Raw genomic sequence first — 19953 nt, 5'->3', positions numbered from 1 at the left:
CAAAACATACAGAATTAGTGATTTCAGGAAGAGAAGGTGCATATGTTATAAATTTTACGTCACTCGACATATGCTCAAAATGCACAGTCTATATAGAATTGCAGATGTTAAATTCAGATAAAATCAGTTCGGATAGAGACAGGCAGTACTATTTACGGTGTTTGAACAAATATCTAATTTCTTGTTCTAATCTTTATCCTTGTATTTAATAATTTTTGTTTATTTGTTAATTTTGATTATTGATATTTAATATTAAATTTTCAATATTTTAATTATTTTTAAATTAATGAATTACACAGGCCTTACATTAAACTAGTAAATCATAAAGACTTGATGTACATAGAGATATAGATTCCCAGTTTATTACCATAACCCTATACTAACCTCACATATGTTTATAATTGATCCCCATCTTACACTGTAACCCCCCGGTTTTGGATCGATTTAATTTCAATAACTCTATGTACATCAAGTCTTTATGATTTACTAGTTTAATGTAAGGCCTGTGTAATTCATTAATTTAAAAATAATTAAAATATTGAAAATTTAATATTAAATATCAATAATCAAAATTAACAAATAAACAAAAATTATTAAATACAAGGATAAAGATTAGAACAAGAAATTAGATATTTGTTCAAACACCGTAAATAGTACTGCCTGTCTCTATCCGAACTGATTTTATCTGAATTTAACATCTGCAATTCTATATAGACTGTGCATTTTGAGCATATGTCGAGTGACGTAAAATTTATAACATATGCACCTTCTCTTCCTGAAATCACTAATTCTGTATGTTTTGACTGCATTGGATGAATTAATTACACATATATACAGTATGTTTATATAGGGATACATAAAAAGAGGATATCCCTTTCTTCTCCCTGTATTTTGCAACTATATAATTGCATTTAAATGCTAGATGGAGGATAATAACCAGGTTATATTTATTTTAGAGTAGATGTCCATTGCTCTAGTCTGTATGTACAAAAGGTCAGAAAAAACATCAGGACAACCAGAATTGGAGTCGTTTAAATTTGCATATACTTCTGTGTATGGATAAATGATGGTTTGTGTGTGTCGGTTATTTTTTCTCAAAAAAGATCTATTAAATAATCACTGTGATCATGTGTTTTTAATTGTATATTGATTGTGGTTGAATATGTTCTTAGATTGAAATTAAAGGGTTAAAATAAACTAATGAGGTACTGAGTGATTGGTACACCTGGTAGATAAAAGTAGTAGATGGGAAAGGGAGTGTATTCTTCTGAGGAAACAGCCGGGGTAATCGGGCTGAGAAACGCGTCAAGAGTTGCTCCCGAGCATTGTGGATAAAAGTTTAAAAAGCGGCACAGGAGTATCCAGCAAGGGCTTCTAATTCTGCCAACCCAAGTAGATGTGACACGGTGAGCCCGGCCTAGAATACAGCTACCCGTCCTGAGGTCTGCAGTGAATGCTGACAGCGCGACCTGGACAGTGGAAGGCGGGCCATTATACTTTGGACGGCAAAGGAAAGTTCCAACGAGAGGCACAGCCGTAAGAAATACCCTGCCGGACATTGCGAGGTGATTGCTGACTCACCAACGGCGGAGAGACGGTGCAGTGCGCTTGGAATAGAACTATATGCCCTTCGAGAGACACAGCCGCAATTACATGGTGAGATACAACCAGTATATTTTGAATACAGCCTGATAAAGACTACACCGATTAATGCTATCACTAAAAGGGGATTAGATCACTCATCTATATCTAAAGACACGGGGACGCCCGTGAAAGAATACCAGATAAACAATTTGAATATCCCCGGTAAAGCATTCACTGATTAGCAATTATTGGTGATCCTAAATAACACACTAGTGAAAATCCAGAGACATTGAACGTTCAGAATGATAGTAATTCCCGGTTGAGGGATCCTATAAATTACCTACTATCTCAGATCTATTAATTACAACTGGGACTGTGGTTCATTGAATCTAGGAATATTAGAAAGGATTTTCAGTCATTTTATATATATATTGATGGTAACAGAGAGGAACATTTATGTCTAGGCTATAGAATATTGGTTGTTCTAATGAGATGATAAGATTTTATTAAAATTGTATCCACTGTGCACAGTTATATTATCTGGAAGTGGTACGGGGACAAAGAGGGAGTCCCCAAAATACATATGATTATTGATTGATTTATTGGATACCTTTTAGACAGTAATAATGTGGATGTATTCAGCATTTTAGAAATTAATTTTTAATAAAAATACTCTTTAAATTTTGGACAGCGCTTTCATTATATTTCTTGTTTCTAGTGTTATAAAATTTTGGGATCCAACACCCCATACTTGAGAGCAGCAGTCCATCTTTTGGAGTAACCGATTTTTTAAGGATCAAGGAGTTCGAATAACCGACACACACTAGTCAGTATAGCGCTTTCTCAGATTTTTTCTTAAATTCGTAGGTTTTGTTTTTAAAAAATCCTACATTACTATTAATATCATTAGTGTTACTTTATAGTCATTTACAGTTACTTTTATAAATGAGCACCTCAAAACTTTCAATATTTTCATTTTTTATCAATATTGTCCAAAGGCTGCATAGAGCTGACTGTCTAAACTTAGTGAAAGCGCAGTAGCACAAACAAACTTAAAATATCTGATACAACATCTACAAAATACAACAGAAACAAGAATTAAGAATAAAAATAAAATATATAGGGGCCATATATTAAATTGAGTTTTTACAACATGGAGAGCTTCAGCCTAATTTATTGGATCCATTTTGTGTCATCACAACACCTGATTGGCTCTGAGAACAATCACTACAATTGGTCAGTTTTGAATTGAAGAAATCCCCTTTCTCTGACGTCCTAGTGGATGCTGGGAACTCCGTAAGGACCATGGGGAATAGCGGCTCCGCAGGAGACAGGGCACATCTAAAGAAAGCTTTAGGATCACCTGGTGTGCACTGGCTCCTCCCCCCATGACCCTCCTCCAAGCCTCAGTTAGATTTTCTGTGCCCGACGAGAAGGGTGCACACTAGGGGCTCTCCTGAGCTCTTTGTGAAAGTTTTAGTTTAGGTTTATTATTTTCAGTGAGACCTGCTGGCAACAGGCTCACTGCATCGAGGGACTAAGGGGAGAAGAAGCGAACTCACCTGCGTGCAGAGTGGATTGGGCTTCTTAGGCTACTGGACATTAGCTCCAGAGGGACGATCACAGGTTCAGCCTGGATGGGTCACCGGAGCCGCGCCGCCGGCCCCCTTACAGAGCCAGAAGAGCGAAGAGGTCCGGAAAAATCGGCGGCAGAAGACTTTCCTGTCTTCAGATAAAGGTAGGCGCACAGCACCGCAGCTGTGCGCCATTGCTCTCAGCACACTTCACACTCCGGTCACTGAGGGTGCAGGGCGCTGGGGGGGCAGCGCCCTGAGACGCAATAAATCGATAGAAAACCTTTTATGGCTAAAATAAATGCATCACATATAACTCCTGGGCTATATGGATGCATTTAACCCCTGCCAAAACATACAAGAAAACGGATGATAAGGACGCCGAGAAAGGGGCGGAGCCTATCTCCTCAGCACACTGGCGCCATTTTCCCTCACAGCTCAGTTGGAGGGAAGCTCCCTGGCTCTCCCCTGCAGTCACTACACTACAGAAAGGGGTTAAAAAAGAGAGGGGGGCACAAATTAGGCGCAGTATAAACAATACAGCAGCTATAAAGGGAAAAACACTTATATAAGGTTATCCCTGTATATATATAGCGCTCTGGTGTGTGCTGGCAAACTCTCCCTCTGTCTCCCCAAAGGGCTAGTGGGGTCCTGTCCTCTATCAGAGCATTCCCTGTGTGTGTGCTGTGTGTCGGTACATTTGTGTCGACATGTATGAGGAGAAAAATGATGAGGAGACGGAGTAGAGTGTCTGTAATAGTGTTGTCACCCCCTGGGGGGTCGACACCTGAGTGGATGTACTGTTGAAATTGCGTGACAGTGTCAGCTTTGTATAAAAGACAGTGGTTGACATGAGACAGCCGGCTACTCAGCTTGTGCATGTCCAGACGTCTCATACAGGGGCTCTAAAGCGCCCGTTACCTCAGATACAGACGCCGACACGGATACTGACTCCTGTGTCGACGGTGAAGAGACAACCGTGATTTCCAATAGGGCCACACATTGCATGATTGAGGCAATGGAAAAAGTTTACACTTCTGATAATATAAATACCACCAAAAAAAAAAAAAGGGGTATTATGTTTGGTGAGGAAAAACTTCCTGTAGTTTTCCTGAATCTGAGAAATAAAATGAGGTGTGTGATGATGCGTGGGTTTCCCCCCGATAACAATTGATAATTTCTAAAAAGTTATTGGCAGTATACCTTTTCCCGCCAGAGGTTAGGGTGCGTTGGGAAACACCCCCTAGGGGGGATAAGGCGCTCACACGCTTGTAAGAACAAGGGCTCTACCCTCTCTGGAGATGGCCGCCCTTAGGGATCCTGCTGATAGAAAGCAGGAGGGTGTCCTAAAATGTATTTACACACATACTGGTGTTATACTGCGACCAGCAATCGCCTCAGCCTGGATGTGCAGTGCTGGGTTGGCGTGGTCGGATTCCCTGACTGGAAATTTGATATCCTAGATAAGGACAGAATATTATTGCCTATAGAGCAATTAAAAGATGCATTTCTATATATGCATGATGCACAGCGGAATATTTGCCGACTGGCATCAAGTATAAGTGCGTTGTCCAATTATACCAGTAAAGTGGTCAGGTGATGCGGATTCCAAACGGCATTTGGAAGTATTGCCTTAAAAAAAAAAAAAAAAAAAGGGAATGTACCCCAGGTCGCCTCTCAAGATTAGACGCCGTATTATCAGGCGCAGTCCTGGTTGGCAAGCGGACAAAAGGGTTCCTCTTTTCTGCTCGTGACAGAGGGAGAGGAAAATGGCTGCAGAGATCAGCCAGTTCCCAGGAACAGAAACCCTTTTCCGCCTCTGCCAAGCTCTCAGTATGACGCTAGGGCTTTACAAGTTCAGGCACGGTGGGGGCCCGTTCTCAATGAATTTCAGTGCGCAGTGGGCTCACTCGCATGTAGACCCCTGGATCCTTCAGGTAATATTTCAGGGGTACAAATTGGAATTCGAGACGTATTCCCCTCGCCGTTTCCAAAAGTCTGTTTTACCGACGTCTCCCGCTGACAGGGAGGCAGTTTTGGAAGCCATTCACAAGCTGTATTCCCAGCAGGTGATAATTAAGGTACCCCTCCTGCAACAGGGAACGGGGTATTATTCCACACTATTGTGGTACCGAAGCCAGACGGCTCGGTGAGACCGATTTTAAAATCTAAAATCTAAAATCTTTGAACACTTACATACAGAGGTTCAAATTCAAAATTGAGTCACTCAGAGCAGTGATTGCAAACCTGGAAGAAGGGGACTACATGATGTCTCGGGACATCAAGGATGCTTACCTTCATGTCAAAATTTACCCTTCTCACCAAGGGTATCTCAGGTTATGGTACAGAACTGTCACTATCAGTTCAGACGCTGCCGTAGGGATGGTCCACGGCACCCCGGGTCTTTACTGAAGTAATGACCGTAATGATGATATTCCTTCGAAGGAAGGGAATTTTAGTTATCCTTTACTTGGACGATTCCCTGATAAGGGTGAGATCCAGGGAACAGTTGGAGATCGGTGTAGCACTACCTCAGGTAGTGTTGCGGCAGCACGATTGGATTCTCAATATTCCAAAATCGCAGCTGGTTCCGACGACTTGTCTTCTGTTCCTAGGGATGATCCTGGACACAGTCCAGAAAGAAGGTGTTTCTCCCGGAGGAGAAAGCCAGGGAGTTATCCGAGCTAGTCAGGAACCTCCTAGAACCGAACCAAGTCTCAGTGCATCAATGCACAAGGGTTCTGGGTAAAAATGGTGGCTTCCTACGAAGCAATCCCATTCGGCAGATTCCACGCAAGACTTTCCAGTGGAACCTACTGGACAAATGGTCCGGGTCGCATCTTCAGATGCTTCAGCGGATAACCCTGTCACCAGGGACAAGGGTATCCCTCCTGTGGTGGTTGCAGAGTGCTCATCTTCTAGAGGGCCGCAGATTCGGCATGCGGGACTGGGTCCTGGTGGCCATGGATGCCAGCCTGCGAGGCTGGGGAGCAGTCACACAGGGATGGAATATCCAGGGCTTATGGTCAAGCCTGGAGACATCACTTCACATAAATGTCCTGAAGCTAAGGGCCATTTACAATGCTCTAAGCTTAGCAAGACCTCTGCTTCAAGGTCAGCCGGTGTTGATCCAGTCGGACAACATAACGGCAGTCACCCACGTAAACAGACAGGGTGCCACAAGAAGCAGGAGGGCAATGGCAGAAGCTGCAAGGATTCTTCGCGGGGCGAAAAACCATGTGATAGCACTGTCAGCAGTTTTCATTCCGGGAGTGGACAACTGGGAAGCAGTTTTCCTCAGCACAACCTCCACCCGGGAGAGTAAGGACTTCACCCAGAAGTCTTCCACATGATTATAAACCGTTGGGAAAAACTCGACAGGTATTGCGCCACGTCAAGGGACCCTCAGGCAATAGCTGTAGATGCTCTGGTAACACCGTGGGTGTACCAATCAGTGTATGGGTTCCCTCCTCTGCCTCTCATACCCAAGGTACTAAGATTGATAAGATGGAGAGGAGTAAGCACTATATTAGTGGCTCCGGATTGGCCAAGAAGGAATTGGTAACCGGAACTTCAAGAGATGCTCACGGAGGATCCGTAGCCTCTACCTCTAAGAAGGGACCTGCTCCAGCAAGGACCTTGTCTGTTCCAAGACTTACCGCGGCTGCGTTGACGGCATGGCGGTTGAACGCCGGATCCTGAAGAAAAAAGGCATTCCGGATGAAGTCTTCCCTATCCTGATCAAAGCCAGGAAGGATGTAACCGCAAAACATTATCACCGCATTGGGCGAAAATATGTTGCGTGGTGCGAGGCCAGTAAGGCTCGACGGAGGAAATTCAACTGGGTCGATTCCTACATTTCCTGCAAACAGGAGTATCTATGGGCCTGAAATTGGGGTCCATTAAGGTTCAAATTTCGGCTCTGTCAATTTTCTTCCAAAAAAGAACTAGCTTCAGTCCCTGAAGTTCAGACATTTGTTAAAAGGGTACTGCATATACAGCCTCCTTTTGTGCCTTTAGTGGCACTTTTGGGATCTCCAGGTGGTTTTTGGGTTCCAAAAGTCACATTGGTTTGACACACTTAAATCTGTGGAGTTAAAATATCTCACAGAAAAAGTGGTCATGCTGTTGGCTCTGGCCTGGGCCAGGCACGTGTCAGAATTGGTGGCTTTATCCTGTAAAAGCCCTTATCTGATTTTCCATTCGGACAGGGCGGAATTGAGGACTCGTCCTCAGTTTCTCCCTAGGGTGGTTTCAGCGTTCACCTGAACCAAACCTATTGTGGTGCCTGCGGCTACTAGGGACTTGGAGGACTCCAAGTTGCTAGACGTTGTCAGGACCCGGAAAATATATGTTTCCAGGACGGCTGGAGTCAGGAAATCTGACTCGCTGTTTATCCTCTATGCACCCAACTAGCTGGGTGCTCCTGCTTTTAAGCAGACTATTGCTCGTTGGATTTGTAGTACAATTCAGCTTGCACATTCTGTGGCAGGCCTGCCACAGCCAAAAATCTGTAAATGCCCACTCCACAAGGAAGGTGGGCTCATCTTGGGCAGCTGCCCGAGGGGTCTCGGCTTTACAACTTTGCCGAGCAGTTACTTGGTCAGGAGCAAATACGTTTGTAAAATTCTACAAATTTGTTACCCTGGCTGAGGAGGACCGGGAGTTCTCTCATTGGGGGCTGCAGAGTCATCCGCACTCTCCCGCCCGTTTGGGAGATTTGGTATAATCCCCATGGTCCTTACGGAGTTCCCAGCATCCACTAGGACGTCAGAGAAAATAAGAATTTACTTACCGATAATTCTATTTCTCGTAGTCCGTAGTGGATGCTGGGCGCCCATCCCAAGTGCGGATTGTCTACAATACTGGTACATAATTATTGTTACCAAAAAAATTCGGGTTATTGTTGTAGTGAGCCATCTTTTCGAGAGGCTTCTCTATTATCATGCTGTTAACTGGGTTCAGATCACAAGTTGTACAGTGTGATTGGTGTGGCTGGTATGAGTCTTACCCGGGATTCAAAATCCTTCCTTATTGTGTACGCTCGTCCGGGCACAGTATCCTAACTGAGGCTTGGAGGAGGGTCACGGGGGGAGGAGCCAGTGCACACCAGGTGATCCTAAAGCTTTCTTTAGATGTGCCCTGTCTCCTGCGGAGCCGCTATTCCCCATGGTCCTTACGGAGTTCCCAGCATCCACTACGGACTACGAGAAATAGAATTATCGGTAAGTAAATTCTTATTTTCTTTACATAAAAAAGTCTCCATATCTTTATTTAGCTATAATATTTTATGTTATAAAGATAATTCATCTCGGTGAACTGCATTAGATGTTGATGATGAGGTGATAATTACATTATAATCTTGTACAATAAATTCCATGCCTCCGCAGCAAATGACATGGAGGATGTGCCTAGATGGCTAACTTTACTAACTCTACTAACTTTGGCCTCACAAATGGAGCAGATTCTTTCACAAACATTGTCAGGATTGGGGTTAAAATAATCCCACACCCAAGAGGTGGCTTATTTGGTTTTATGCCCAGCAATAGCTTTCTTTTTATCACGGTCAACAACTGCAGCCACTACACACACAACATCATCATCAATATCCTCAGTCTCAGATAATAGTAGTACTAGAGATGAGCGGGTTTGGTTCCTCGAAATCCGAACCCCCCCGAACTTCACCTATTTTACACGGTTCCGAGGCAGCCTTGGATCTTCCCGCCTTGCTCGGTTAACACAAACGCACCCGAACGTCATCATCCCGCTGGTGTATTCTCGCGAGATTCGTATTGCATATAAAGAGCCTTGCGTCGCCGCCATTTTCACTCGTGCATTGGAGATGATAGCCAGAGGACGTGGATGCGTTCTCTCAGTTTCTGTGTTTAGTGTGCTGCAAATATCTGTGCTCAGTGTGCTGCAAATATCTACGTTCTCTGCCTGAAAACTCCCCATATCTGTGCTGCATTGTAGTTGTGCGCAGTATATAGTAGGAGGACAGTGCAGAATTTTGCTGACCACCAGTATATATATAGCAGTACGGATTCCTCCGATGCATCCTTGAGTGTAACGCCTACTGCTGCTGGCGCTGCTGCTGTTGCTGCTGGGAGTCGATCGTCATCCCAGAGAGGAAGTCGGAAGACCACTTGTACTACTTCCAGTAAGAAATTGACTGTCCAACAGTCCTTTGCGAGGAAGATGAAATATCACAGCAGTCATCCTGCTGCAAAGCGGATAACTCAGGTCTTGGCAGCTGTGGTGGTGTTAAACCTGTGTCCGGTATCCACTGTTAATTCACAGGGAATTAGAGAATTGATTGAGGTACTGTGTCCCCGCTACCAAATCCCATCTAGGTTCCATTTCTCTAGGCAGGCGATACAGAGAATGTATACAGACGTCAGAAAAAGAGTCACCAGTGTCCTAAAAAATGCAGTTGTACCCAATGTCCACTTAACCATGGACATGTGGACAAGTGGAGCAGGGCAGACTCAGGACTATATGACTGTGACAGCCCACTGGGTAGATGTATTGCCTTTCGCAGCAAGAACAGCAGTGGAGGCACCAGTAGCAACATCTCGCAAATGCCAACTCGTTCCTAGGCAGGCTACGCTTTGTATCACGGCTTTCCATAAGAGGCACACAACTGACGACCTCTTACAGAAACTGAGGAACATCATCGCAGAATGGCTTACCCCAATTGGACTCTCCTGGGGATTTGTAACATCGGACAATGCCACCAATATTGTGCGTGCATTACATGTGGGCAAATTCCAGCACGTCCCATGTTTTGCACATTCATTGAATTTGGTGGTGCAGAATTTTTTAAAAAAACGACAGGGGCGTGCAAGAGATGCTGTCGGTTGCCGAAGACTGGAGCACCAGCAAACATTCTTGAACCTGCCCCGCCATCATCTGAAGCAAGAGGTGGTAACGATGTGGAATTCAACCCTCTTTCTCTATCGTCCTAGTGGATGCTGGGGTTCCTGAAAGGACCATGGGGAATAGCGGCTCCGCAGGAGACAGGGCACAAAAAAGTAAAGCTTTAGGATCAGGTGGTGTGCACTGGCTCCTCCCCCTATGACCCTCCTCCAAGCCAGTTAGATTTTTGTGCCCGGCCGAGAAGGGTGCAATCTAGGTGGCTCTCCTAAAGAGCTGCTTAGGAAAGTTTAGCTTAGGTTTTTTATTTTACAGTGAGTCCTGCTGGCAACAGGATCACTGCAACGAGGGACTTAGGGGAGAAGAAGTGAACTCACCTGCGTGCAGGATGGATTGGCTTCTTGGCTACTGGACATCAGCTCCAGAGGGACGATCACAGGTACAGCCTGGATGGTCACCGGAGCCTTGCCGCCGGCCCCCTTGCAGATGCTGAAGTAAGAAGGTCCAGAATCGGCGGCAGAAGACTCCTCAGTCTTCTAAAGGTAGCGCACAGCACTGCAGCTGTGCGCCATTTTCCTCTCAGCACACTTCACACGGCAGTCACTGAGGGTGCAGGGCGCTGGGAGGGGGGCGCCCTGGGAGGCAAATGAATACCTATTTTGGCTAAAAATACCTCACATATAGCCTCCGGAGGCTATATGGAGATATTTAACCCCTGCCAGAATCCGTTAAGAGCGGGAGACGAGGCCGCCGAAAAAGGGGCGGGGCCTATCTCCTCAGCACACAGCGCCATTTTCCCTCACAGAAAGGCTGGAGGGAAGGCTCCCAGGCTCTCCCCTGCACTGCACTACAGAAACAGGGTTAAAACAGAGAGGGGGGGCACTAATTTGGCGATATGCTTATATATATATTAAGATGCTATAAGGGAAAACACTTATATAAGGTTGTCCCTATATAATTATAGCGTTTTTGGTGTGTGCTGGCAAACTCTCCCTCTGTCTATCCAAAGGGCTAGTGGGTCCTGTCCTCTATCAGAGCATTCCCTGTGTGTGTGCTGTGTGTCGGTACGTGTGTGTCGACAGGTAGGAGGACGATGTTGGTGAGGAGGCGGAGCAATTGCCTGTAATGGTGATGTCACTCTCTAGGGAGTCGACACCGGAATGGATGGCTTATTTAGGAAATTACGTGATAATGTCAACACGCTGCAAGGTCGGTTGACGACATGAGACGGCCGACAAACAATTAGTACGGTCCAGACGTCTCAAAAACACCGTCAAGGGTTTTAAAACGCCCGTTTACTTTAGTCGGTCGACACAGACACAGACAGGGACACTGAATCCAGTGTCGACGGTGAATAAACAAACGTATTCCTTATTAGGGCCACACGTTAAAGGCAATGAAGGAGGTGTTACGTATTTCTGATACTACAAGTACCACAAAAGAGGGTATTATGTGGGATGTGAAAAAACTACCATAGTTTTTCCTGAATCAGATAAATTAAATAAAGTGTGTGATGATGCGTGGGTTCCCCCCGATAGAAAATTATGGGCGGTATACCCTTTCCCGCCAGAAGTTAGGGCGCGTTGGGAAACACCCCTTAAGGTGGATAAGGCGCTCACACGCTTATCAAAACAAGTGGCGGTACCGTCTATAGATAGGGCCGTCCTCAAGGACCAGCTGACAAGGCTGGAAAATATAATAAAAAGTATATACACACATACTGGTGTTATACTGCGGCCAGCGATCGCCTCAGCCTGGATGTGCAGAGCTAGGGTGGCTTGGTCGGATTCCCTGACTAAAAATATTGATACCCTTGACAGGGACAGTATTTTATTGACTATAGAGCATTTCTATATATGCGAGATGCACAGAGGGATATTTGCACTCTGGCATCATGAATAAACGCGATGTCCATAACTGCCAGAAGATGTTATGGACACGACAGTGGTCAGGTGATGCAGATTCCAAACGGCACAGTATGGCCGTATAAAGGAAGAGGACTTGTTTGGGGTCGGTCCATCGGACCTGGTGGTCACGGCAACTGCTGGAAAATCCACCGTTTTTTACCCTAAGTCACATCTCTGCAGAAAAAGACACCGTCTTTTCAGCCTCAGTCCTCTCGTCCCTATAAGATCATATCTGCCCAGGGATAGAGGAAAGGGAAGAAGACTGCAGCAGGCAGCCTATTCCCAGGAACAGAAGCGTTTCACCGCGTCTGACAAGTTCTCAGCATGGCGCTGAGACCGTACAGGACCCCTGGATCCTACAAGTAGTATCCCGGGGGTACAGATGGGAATGTCGAGACGTTTCCCCTTCGCAGGCTCCTGAAGTCTGCTTTACCAAGTCTCCCTCCGACAAGGAGGTAGTATGGGAAAAAATTCACAAGCTGTATTCCCAGCAGGTGACAATTAAATTACCCCTCCTACTACAGAAAAGGGATATTATTCCACACTATATTGTGGTACTGAAGCCAGAAGGCTAGGTGAGACTTATTCTAAAAATTTTTTTTTGAACACTTACAAAGGTTCAAATTAAGATGAAGTCACTCAGAGCAGTGATAACGAACCAGGAAGAAGGGGACTATATAGTGTCCCGGGACATCAGGGATGCTTACCTCTATGTCCCAAATTTGCCCTTCTCACTAAGGGTACCTCAGGTTCGTGGTGCAGAACTGTCACTATCAGTTTCAGACGCTGCCGTTTGGATTGTCCACGGCACCCCGGGGTCTTTACCAAGGTAATGGCCGAATTGATGATTCTTCTTCGAAGAAAAGGCGTCTAAATTATCCCTTACTTGGACGATCTCCTGATAGGGGCATAGTCCAGGGAACAGTTGGAGGTCGGAGTAGCACTATCTCGGATACTGCTACAATCAGCACGGGTGGATTCTAAATATTCCAAAATCGCAGCTGATCCCGACGACACGTCTGCTGTGCCTAGGGATGATTCTGGACACAGTCCAGAAAAAGGTGTTTCTCCCGGAAGAGAAAGCCAGGGAGTTATCCGAGCAAGTCAGGAACCTCCTAAAAACAGTGCATCATTGCACAAGGGTCCTGGTAAAAATGGTGGCTTCCTACGAAGCAATTCCATTCGGCAGATTTCACGTAAGAACTTTTCAGTGGGATCTGCTGGACAAATGGTCCGGATTGCATCTTCAGATGCATCAGCGGATAACCCAATATCCAAGGACAAGGGTGTCTCTCCTGTGGTGGTTATAGAGTGCTCATCTTCTAGAGGGCCGCAGATTCGGCATTCAGGATTGGATGCTGGTAACCACGGAGCCCAGCCTGAGAGGCTGGGGAGCAGTCACACAAGGGAAAAATTTCCAGGGAGTGTGATCAAGTATGGAGACTTTTCTCCACATAAATATACTGGAGCTAAGGGTAAATTTATAATGCTCTAAGCTTAGCAAGACCTCTGCTTCAAGGTCAGCCGGTATTGATCCAGTGGGAAAAACATCACGGCAGTCGCCCACGTAAACAGACAGGGCGACACAAGAAGCAGGAGGGCAATGGCAGAAACTGCAAGGACTTTTCGCTGGGCGGAAAATCATGTGATAACACTGTCAGCAGTTTTTCATCCCGGGAATGGAAACTGGGAAGCAGACTTCCTCAGCACGACCTCCACCCGGGAGAGTGGAAACTTCATTGAGAAGTTTTTTCCACATGATTGTAAACCGTTGGGTAATACCAAAGGTGGACATGATGGCGTCCCGTCTGAACAAAAAACGGGACAGGTATTGCGCCAGGTCAAGAGACCCTCAGGCAATAGATGTGGACGTTCTGGTAACACCGTGGGTGTACCAGTCGGTGTATGTGTTCCCTCCTCTGCTTCTCATACCTAAGGTGCTGAGAATTATAAGACGTAGAGGAGTAAGAACTATACTCATGGCTCCGGATTGGCCAAGGAGGACTTGGTACCCGGAACTTCAAGAGATGCTTACAGAGGTCTTATGGCCTCTGCCGCTAAGAAGGGACTTGCTTCAGCAAGTACCATGTCTGTTCCAAGACTTACCGCAGCTGCGTTTGTCGGCATGGAGATGGAAAGCCGGATCCTAAGGGAAAAAAGGCATTCCGGAAGAGGTCATTCCTACCCTGGTCAAAGCCAGAAAGGAGGTGACCGCACAACATTATCACCACGTGTGGCGAAAATATGTTGCGTGGTGTGAGGCCAGGAAGGCCCCACAAAGAAATTTCAACTCGGTCGTTTCCTGCATTTCCTGCAAACAGGAGTGTCTATGGGCCTCAAATTGGGGTCCATTAAGGTTCAAATTCGGCCCTGTAAATTTTCTTCCAGAAAGAATTGGCTTCAGTTCCTGAAGTCCAGAAGTTTGTCAAGGGAGTATTGCATATACAAAACCCCTTTTTGTGCCTCCAGTGGCACTGTGGGATCTCAACGTAGTTCTGGGATTCCTCAAATCACATTGGTTTAAAACCAGTCAAATATGTGGATTTGAAGCATCTCACATAAAAAGTGACCATGCTCTTGGCCCTGGCCTGGACCAGGCGAGTGTCAAATTGGTGGTTTTTTCTCAAAAAAGCCCATATCTGTTTGTCCATTCGGACAGGGCAGAGCTGCGGACTCGTCCCCAGTTCTCTCCCTAAGGTGGTGTCAGTGTTTCACCTGAACCAGCTTATTGTGGTGCCTTGCACCTACTAGGGACTTGGAGGACTCCAAGTTGCTAGAAGTTGTCAGGGCCCTGAAAATATGTTCCAGGACAGCTGGAGTCAGAAAATCTGACTCGCTGTTTATACTGTATGCACCCAACAAGTTGGGTGCGCCTGCTTCTAAGCAGTCGATTGCTCGTTGGATTTGTAACACAATTCAACTTGCACATTCTGAGGCAGGCCTGCCACAGTCTAAATCGGTTAAGGCCCATTCCACAAGGAAGGTGGGCTCATCTTGGGCGGCTGCCCGAGAGGTCTCGGCATTACAACTCTGCCGAGCAGCTACGTGGTCAGGGGAGAACACGTTTGTAAATTTCTACAAATTTGATATCCTGGCAAAAGAGGACCTGGAGTTCTCTCATTCGGTGCTGCAGAGTCATCCGCACTCTCCTGCCCGTTTGGGAGCTTTGGTATAATCCCCATGGTCCTTTCAGGAACCCCAGCATCCACTAGGACGATAGAGAAAATAAGAATTTACTTACCGATAATTCTATTTCTCGGAGTCCGTAGTGGATGCTGGGCGCCCATCCCAAGTGCGGATTATCTGCAATACTTGTACATAGTTACAAAAATCGGGTTATTATTGTTGTGAGCCATCTTTTCAGAGGCTCCGCTGTTATCATACTGTTAACTGGGTTTAGATCACAAGTTGTACGGTGTGATTGGTGTGGCTGGTATGAGTCTTACCCGGGATTCAAAATTCCTCCCTTATTGTGTACGCTCGTCCGGGCACAGTACCTAACTGGCTTGGAGGAGGGTCATAGGGGGAGGAGCCAGTGCACACCACCTGATCCTAAAGCTTTACTTTTTTGTGCCCTGTCTCCTGCGGAGCCGCTATTCCCCATGGTCCTTTCAGGAACCCCAGCATCCACTACGGACTCCGAGAAATAGAATTATCGGTAAGTAAATTCTTATTATATGCTTCAGAGGATGGAGGAGCAGCAAAAGGCCATTCAAGCCTATACATATGCCTACGATATAGGCAAAGAAGGGGGAATGCACCTGACTCAAGCAGTGGAGAATGATTTCAACGTTGTGCAAGGTTCTGCAACCCTTTGAGCTTGCCACACGTGAAGTCAGTTCAGACACTGCCAGCCTGAGTCAGGTCATTCCCCTCATCAGGCTTTTGCAGAAGAAGCTGGAGAGATTGAAGGAGGCGCGAAAACGGAGCGATTCCGCTAGGCATGTGGGACTTGTGGATGGAGCCCTTAATTCGCTTAACCAGGATTCACGGGTGAAATCAGAGCACTACATTTTGGCCACCGTGCTCGATCCTAGGTTTAAAGCCTACGTTGTATCTCTCTTTCCGGCAGACACAAGTCTGCAGAGGTGCAAAGACCTGCTGGTGAGACACTTGTCAAGTCAAGTGAAACGTGACCCATCAACAGCTCCTCCTTCACATTCTCCCGCAACTGGGGCAGCGAGGAAAAGGCTAAGAATTCCGAGCCCACCCGCTGGCGGTGATGCAGGACAGTCTGGAGTGAGTGCTGACATCTGGTCCGGACTGAAGGACCTGCCAACGATTACTGACATGTCGTCTACTGTCACTGCATATGATTCTGTCACCATTGAAAGAATGGTGGAGGATTATATCAGTGACCGCATCCAAGTAGGCACGTCAGACAGTCCGTACGTATACTGGCAGGAAAAAGAGGCAATTTGGAGGCCCTTGCACAAACTGGCTTTATTTTACCTAAGTTGCCCCCCCTCCAGTGTGTACTCCGAAAGAGTGTTTAGTGCAGCCGCTCACCTTGTCAGCAATCGGCGTACGAGGTTACTTCCAGAAAATGTAGAGAAGATGATGTTCATCAAAATGAATTATAATCAATTCCTCCGTGGAGACATTCACCAGCAATTGCCTCCAGAAAGTACACAGGGACCTGAGATGGTGGATTCCAGTGGGGACAAATTAATAATCTGTGAGGAGGGGGATGTACACAGTGAAAGGGGTGAGGAATCGGACGATGAGGAGGAGGTGGACATCTTGACTCTGTAGAGCCAGTTTGTGCAAGGAGAGATTGATTGCTTCTTTTTTGGTGGGGGCCCAAACCAACCAGTCATTTCAGTCACAGTCGTGTGGCAGACCCTGTCGCTGAAATGATGGGTTTGTTAAAGTGTGCATGTCCTGTTTATACAACATAAGGGTGGGTGGGAGGGCCCAAGGACAATTCCATCTTGCACCTCTTTTTTCTTTAATTTATCTTTGCATCATGTGGTGTTTGGGGCCAATTTATTTTAAGTGCCATCCTGTCTGACACTGCAGTGCCACTCCTAGATGGGCCAGGTGTTTGTGCCGGCCACTTGGGTCGCTTAGCTTAGTCATCCAGCGACCTTGGTGCAAATTTTAGGACTAAAAATAATATTGTGAGGTGTGAGGTGTTCAGAATAAACTGGAAATGAGTGGAAATTATGGTTATTGAGGTTAATAATACTATGGGATCAATATGACCACCAAATTCTATGATTTAAGCTGTTTTTTAGGGGGTTTTGAAAAAAAACACCCGAATCCAAAACACACCCGAATCCGACAAAAAAATTTCAGGGAGGTTTTGCCAAAACGCGCCCGAATCCAAAACACAACCGCGGAACCGAATCCAAAACCAAAACACAAAACCCGAAAAATGTCAGGTGCACATCTCTAAGTAGTACACACATATCCTCCTCATTCTTTTCCACTTCCACACACAAATCCATAATTTCTTTTATGTCCTCCTCATCATCACTATCTTTACTGCTCCTCACATGTGCAGATGGTTCAGAAATGGTGGAAGGATGTGAAAGAAGCTTCTCCTTTCTTATGAGGGCAGTGTGAGATATGTCAGACTCACACATACAGTAGCTGACATGGACATCCCTAAACGTTCCTTTGTCTGATGGTTCTGATTCTGAATGCAGTTTGTCTTACTGCCTCTGCAACTAACTTTCCTTTTTATGTATTTTTCTTTACCACTGTAAATTTAAATGATTTTACATGCCCTGACTTAAGCCCTCTATGCCCCTCTGCATCTGCCTTAGTAAATGAAGTTGACAGACTTGTATTGTCATGACTGGGGGCAGCACCTGCACCACTAGTATGTGCTTCCTGCTCTCCTATCCATTGTTCATCCTCCATATCTATCCACAAACACAAATGAAGTGGTATACAGCACACACCACAATTTGTACAAAAAATGTACCACCTTCATTGTCGCACAATACAAGTATAAGTCAGAAATAGTAATTAAACATTGTGGTTTAATTTCACCAACAGTGTCACAAAAATATGTTTATGAGTACGAAATAATAATCAAACACTGCGTTTTAATTTCACCAGCAGTGTCACACAATATGTGTATGAGTAGGAAATAAAATATATTACTGTGGTACCACCTTCACCAACAGCATCACACAATACATGTATGCATCAGAAATAGTAATAGAAAACTGCAGTTGACCTTCACCAACAGTGTCGCACAATACGTGTATGAGTAGGAAAGAAAATATATTACTGTGGTATCACCTTCACCCACAGCTTCACATAATACGTGTGTGCATCAGAAATGGTGATCGAACACTACAGTTGTATAGTTGACCTTTACCAACAGTGTTGCACAATACATGTATGAGTAGGAAATAATATACTGCGTTCTGACCTGCAGTGTCAAAGTATTTATGAAAATAAAATAAAAATTGTATAGTACACTGGGGTACAGCACAAACAAAAAACATGTATATATTTTTTTAATTATATTGTTAGGCTTTCTGTTTTTTGCTTTTATTATTTTTTATTTTACACTGGAGCAGAGCCCCTGGATGGATGCACAGATTACCCCTTTCAGATACAACGGACAGAGCACCCCTGGACTGGTACAGCAGACAGATCACCCCTGGACTGAGAGAGCAGACAGGGCACCCCTGGATTGATACAGCAGACAGAGCACCCCTGACTGATACAACACACAGGGCACCCCTGGACTGATACACATCCGTCCAGTACACTCTCCACAGCCGGAGTGAAGATGCCGCGGATCACAGGGACCTTTATAGAATCCAAAACCCATGAGAATCCAACAGCGGGATGATGTTCGGCCTTGATTTGGGATCCGTGTAAGGCGGGAAGTCCAGAGCCAGACCTGGATCCTGCCTCGGATTCCAAAGTTCGGGTAGGTCCTGTTCTTGAAGAACCGGACCCACTCATCTCTAGTTATAATCAAACAACTACTGTAAATAAAATGTTTTACTATCAATTCTGGTAGCAACAAACGTGAGCTTACTCATACTAACACCTTATTGGATCCATTTTGTGTCATCGCAACACCTGATTGGCTCTGAGAACAATCATTCATTGTTGGGGAGGCACTGATTAATTTATTTATATATATATATATATATATATATATATCTCAATGCAATACCCATCCCAGCGGCCCCTCTCTCATCTGCGTGTCAGTGTTGGCGCTGCTGCTGACTGGCTCCACCGCTGCTCACCGCCGGGACCTGCTCCATCGCTGCTCACCGTTGGGACCCACTCCACCGCTGCTCACCGCCGAGACCCACCGCCACTTCTGCCAGTCGTGCCGCGTATGGGTGATTGGACAGCAGATCCAGTACTGGATCCGCTGTCCAATCACAGCTGCCTCGCTGACATGGGGGTGGTGTCCCTGTCAGTGAGGCACTTGTAGATGTGCCTCTTTCAGCATTTTTTTAAATGGGCTTTTACAGCCCAGTGCTTGGCCCGGCCACCTCTATCCCTCGTTCCCATTGTCTACAGCAGGCACTGCTATCATTGCCTTCCAAATTAATTTAAGGAGTTAAAATTATTACAATAAAATAAAGAAGATACTTATGACACAGAATATATGTCATAGGTATCTTCTTTGTATTATTTTAATAATTAATCACAGGGGAGGCACTGCCTCCCCTGACTGCACTTCCCTGGTTAAATGCAATTAAACCCTAAAAACACTAGTGTTTGTTTAGCAATAGCTCAATGCCATGCCATGGGCTGGTCACTACTACCAGGTATTAAAGCTGTCTGTATGGCGCCTAATGGTTCGCCATCCGCTCCTTGAATTGAGTTTCTCAACATAAAATAACCCACAGGAGCATAAAAGCAAGTAAATTACAAATTTAGAACTACAAGTAACAATGTAATTAATAGTAAACTTTTTCCCAGAATGTGGGTGTTGGAAGGAATCGCCCACTATCATAACACTACACTTAAGGCAACCCAAGCAATGACAGTCATTTTGTGATCAATGTGTACAATATAAA

The 19953-nt window shown here is 45.4% G+C and overlaps 1 protein-coding gene across 2 annotated transcripts in view; it reads left to right on the top strand.

The window, feature by feature from the left end:
• MOCOS (molybdenum cofactor sulfurase) overlaps nt 1–19953 on the top strand; it is a 1370999-nt gene that overhangs the window by 340067 nt on the left and 1010979 nt on the right. The window lies entirely within an intron of this gene.

The sequence above is a fragment of the Pseudophryne corroboree genome, chromosome 5 (assembly GCF_028390025.1).
Source record: "Pseudophryne corroboree isolate aPseCor3 chromosome 5, aPseCor3.hap2, whole genome shotgun sequence".
NCBI lineage: Eukaryota > Metazoa > Chordata > Amphibia > Anura > Myobatrachidae > Pseudophryne > Pseudophryne corroboree.
Note: the sequence above shows the minus strand (reverse complement) of the source record. Positions and strands in the feature narration are given on the sequence as shown.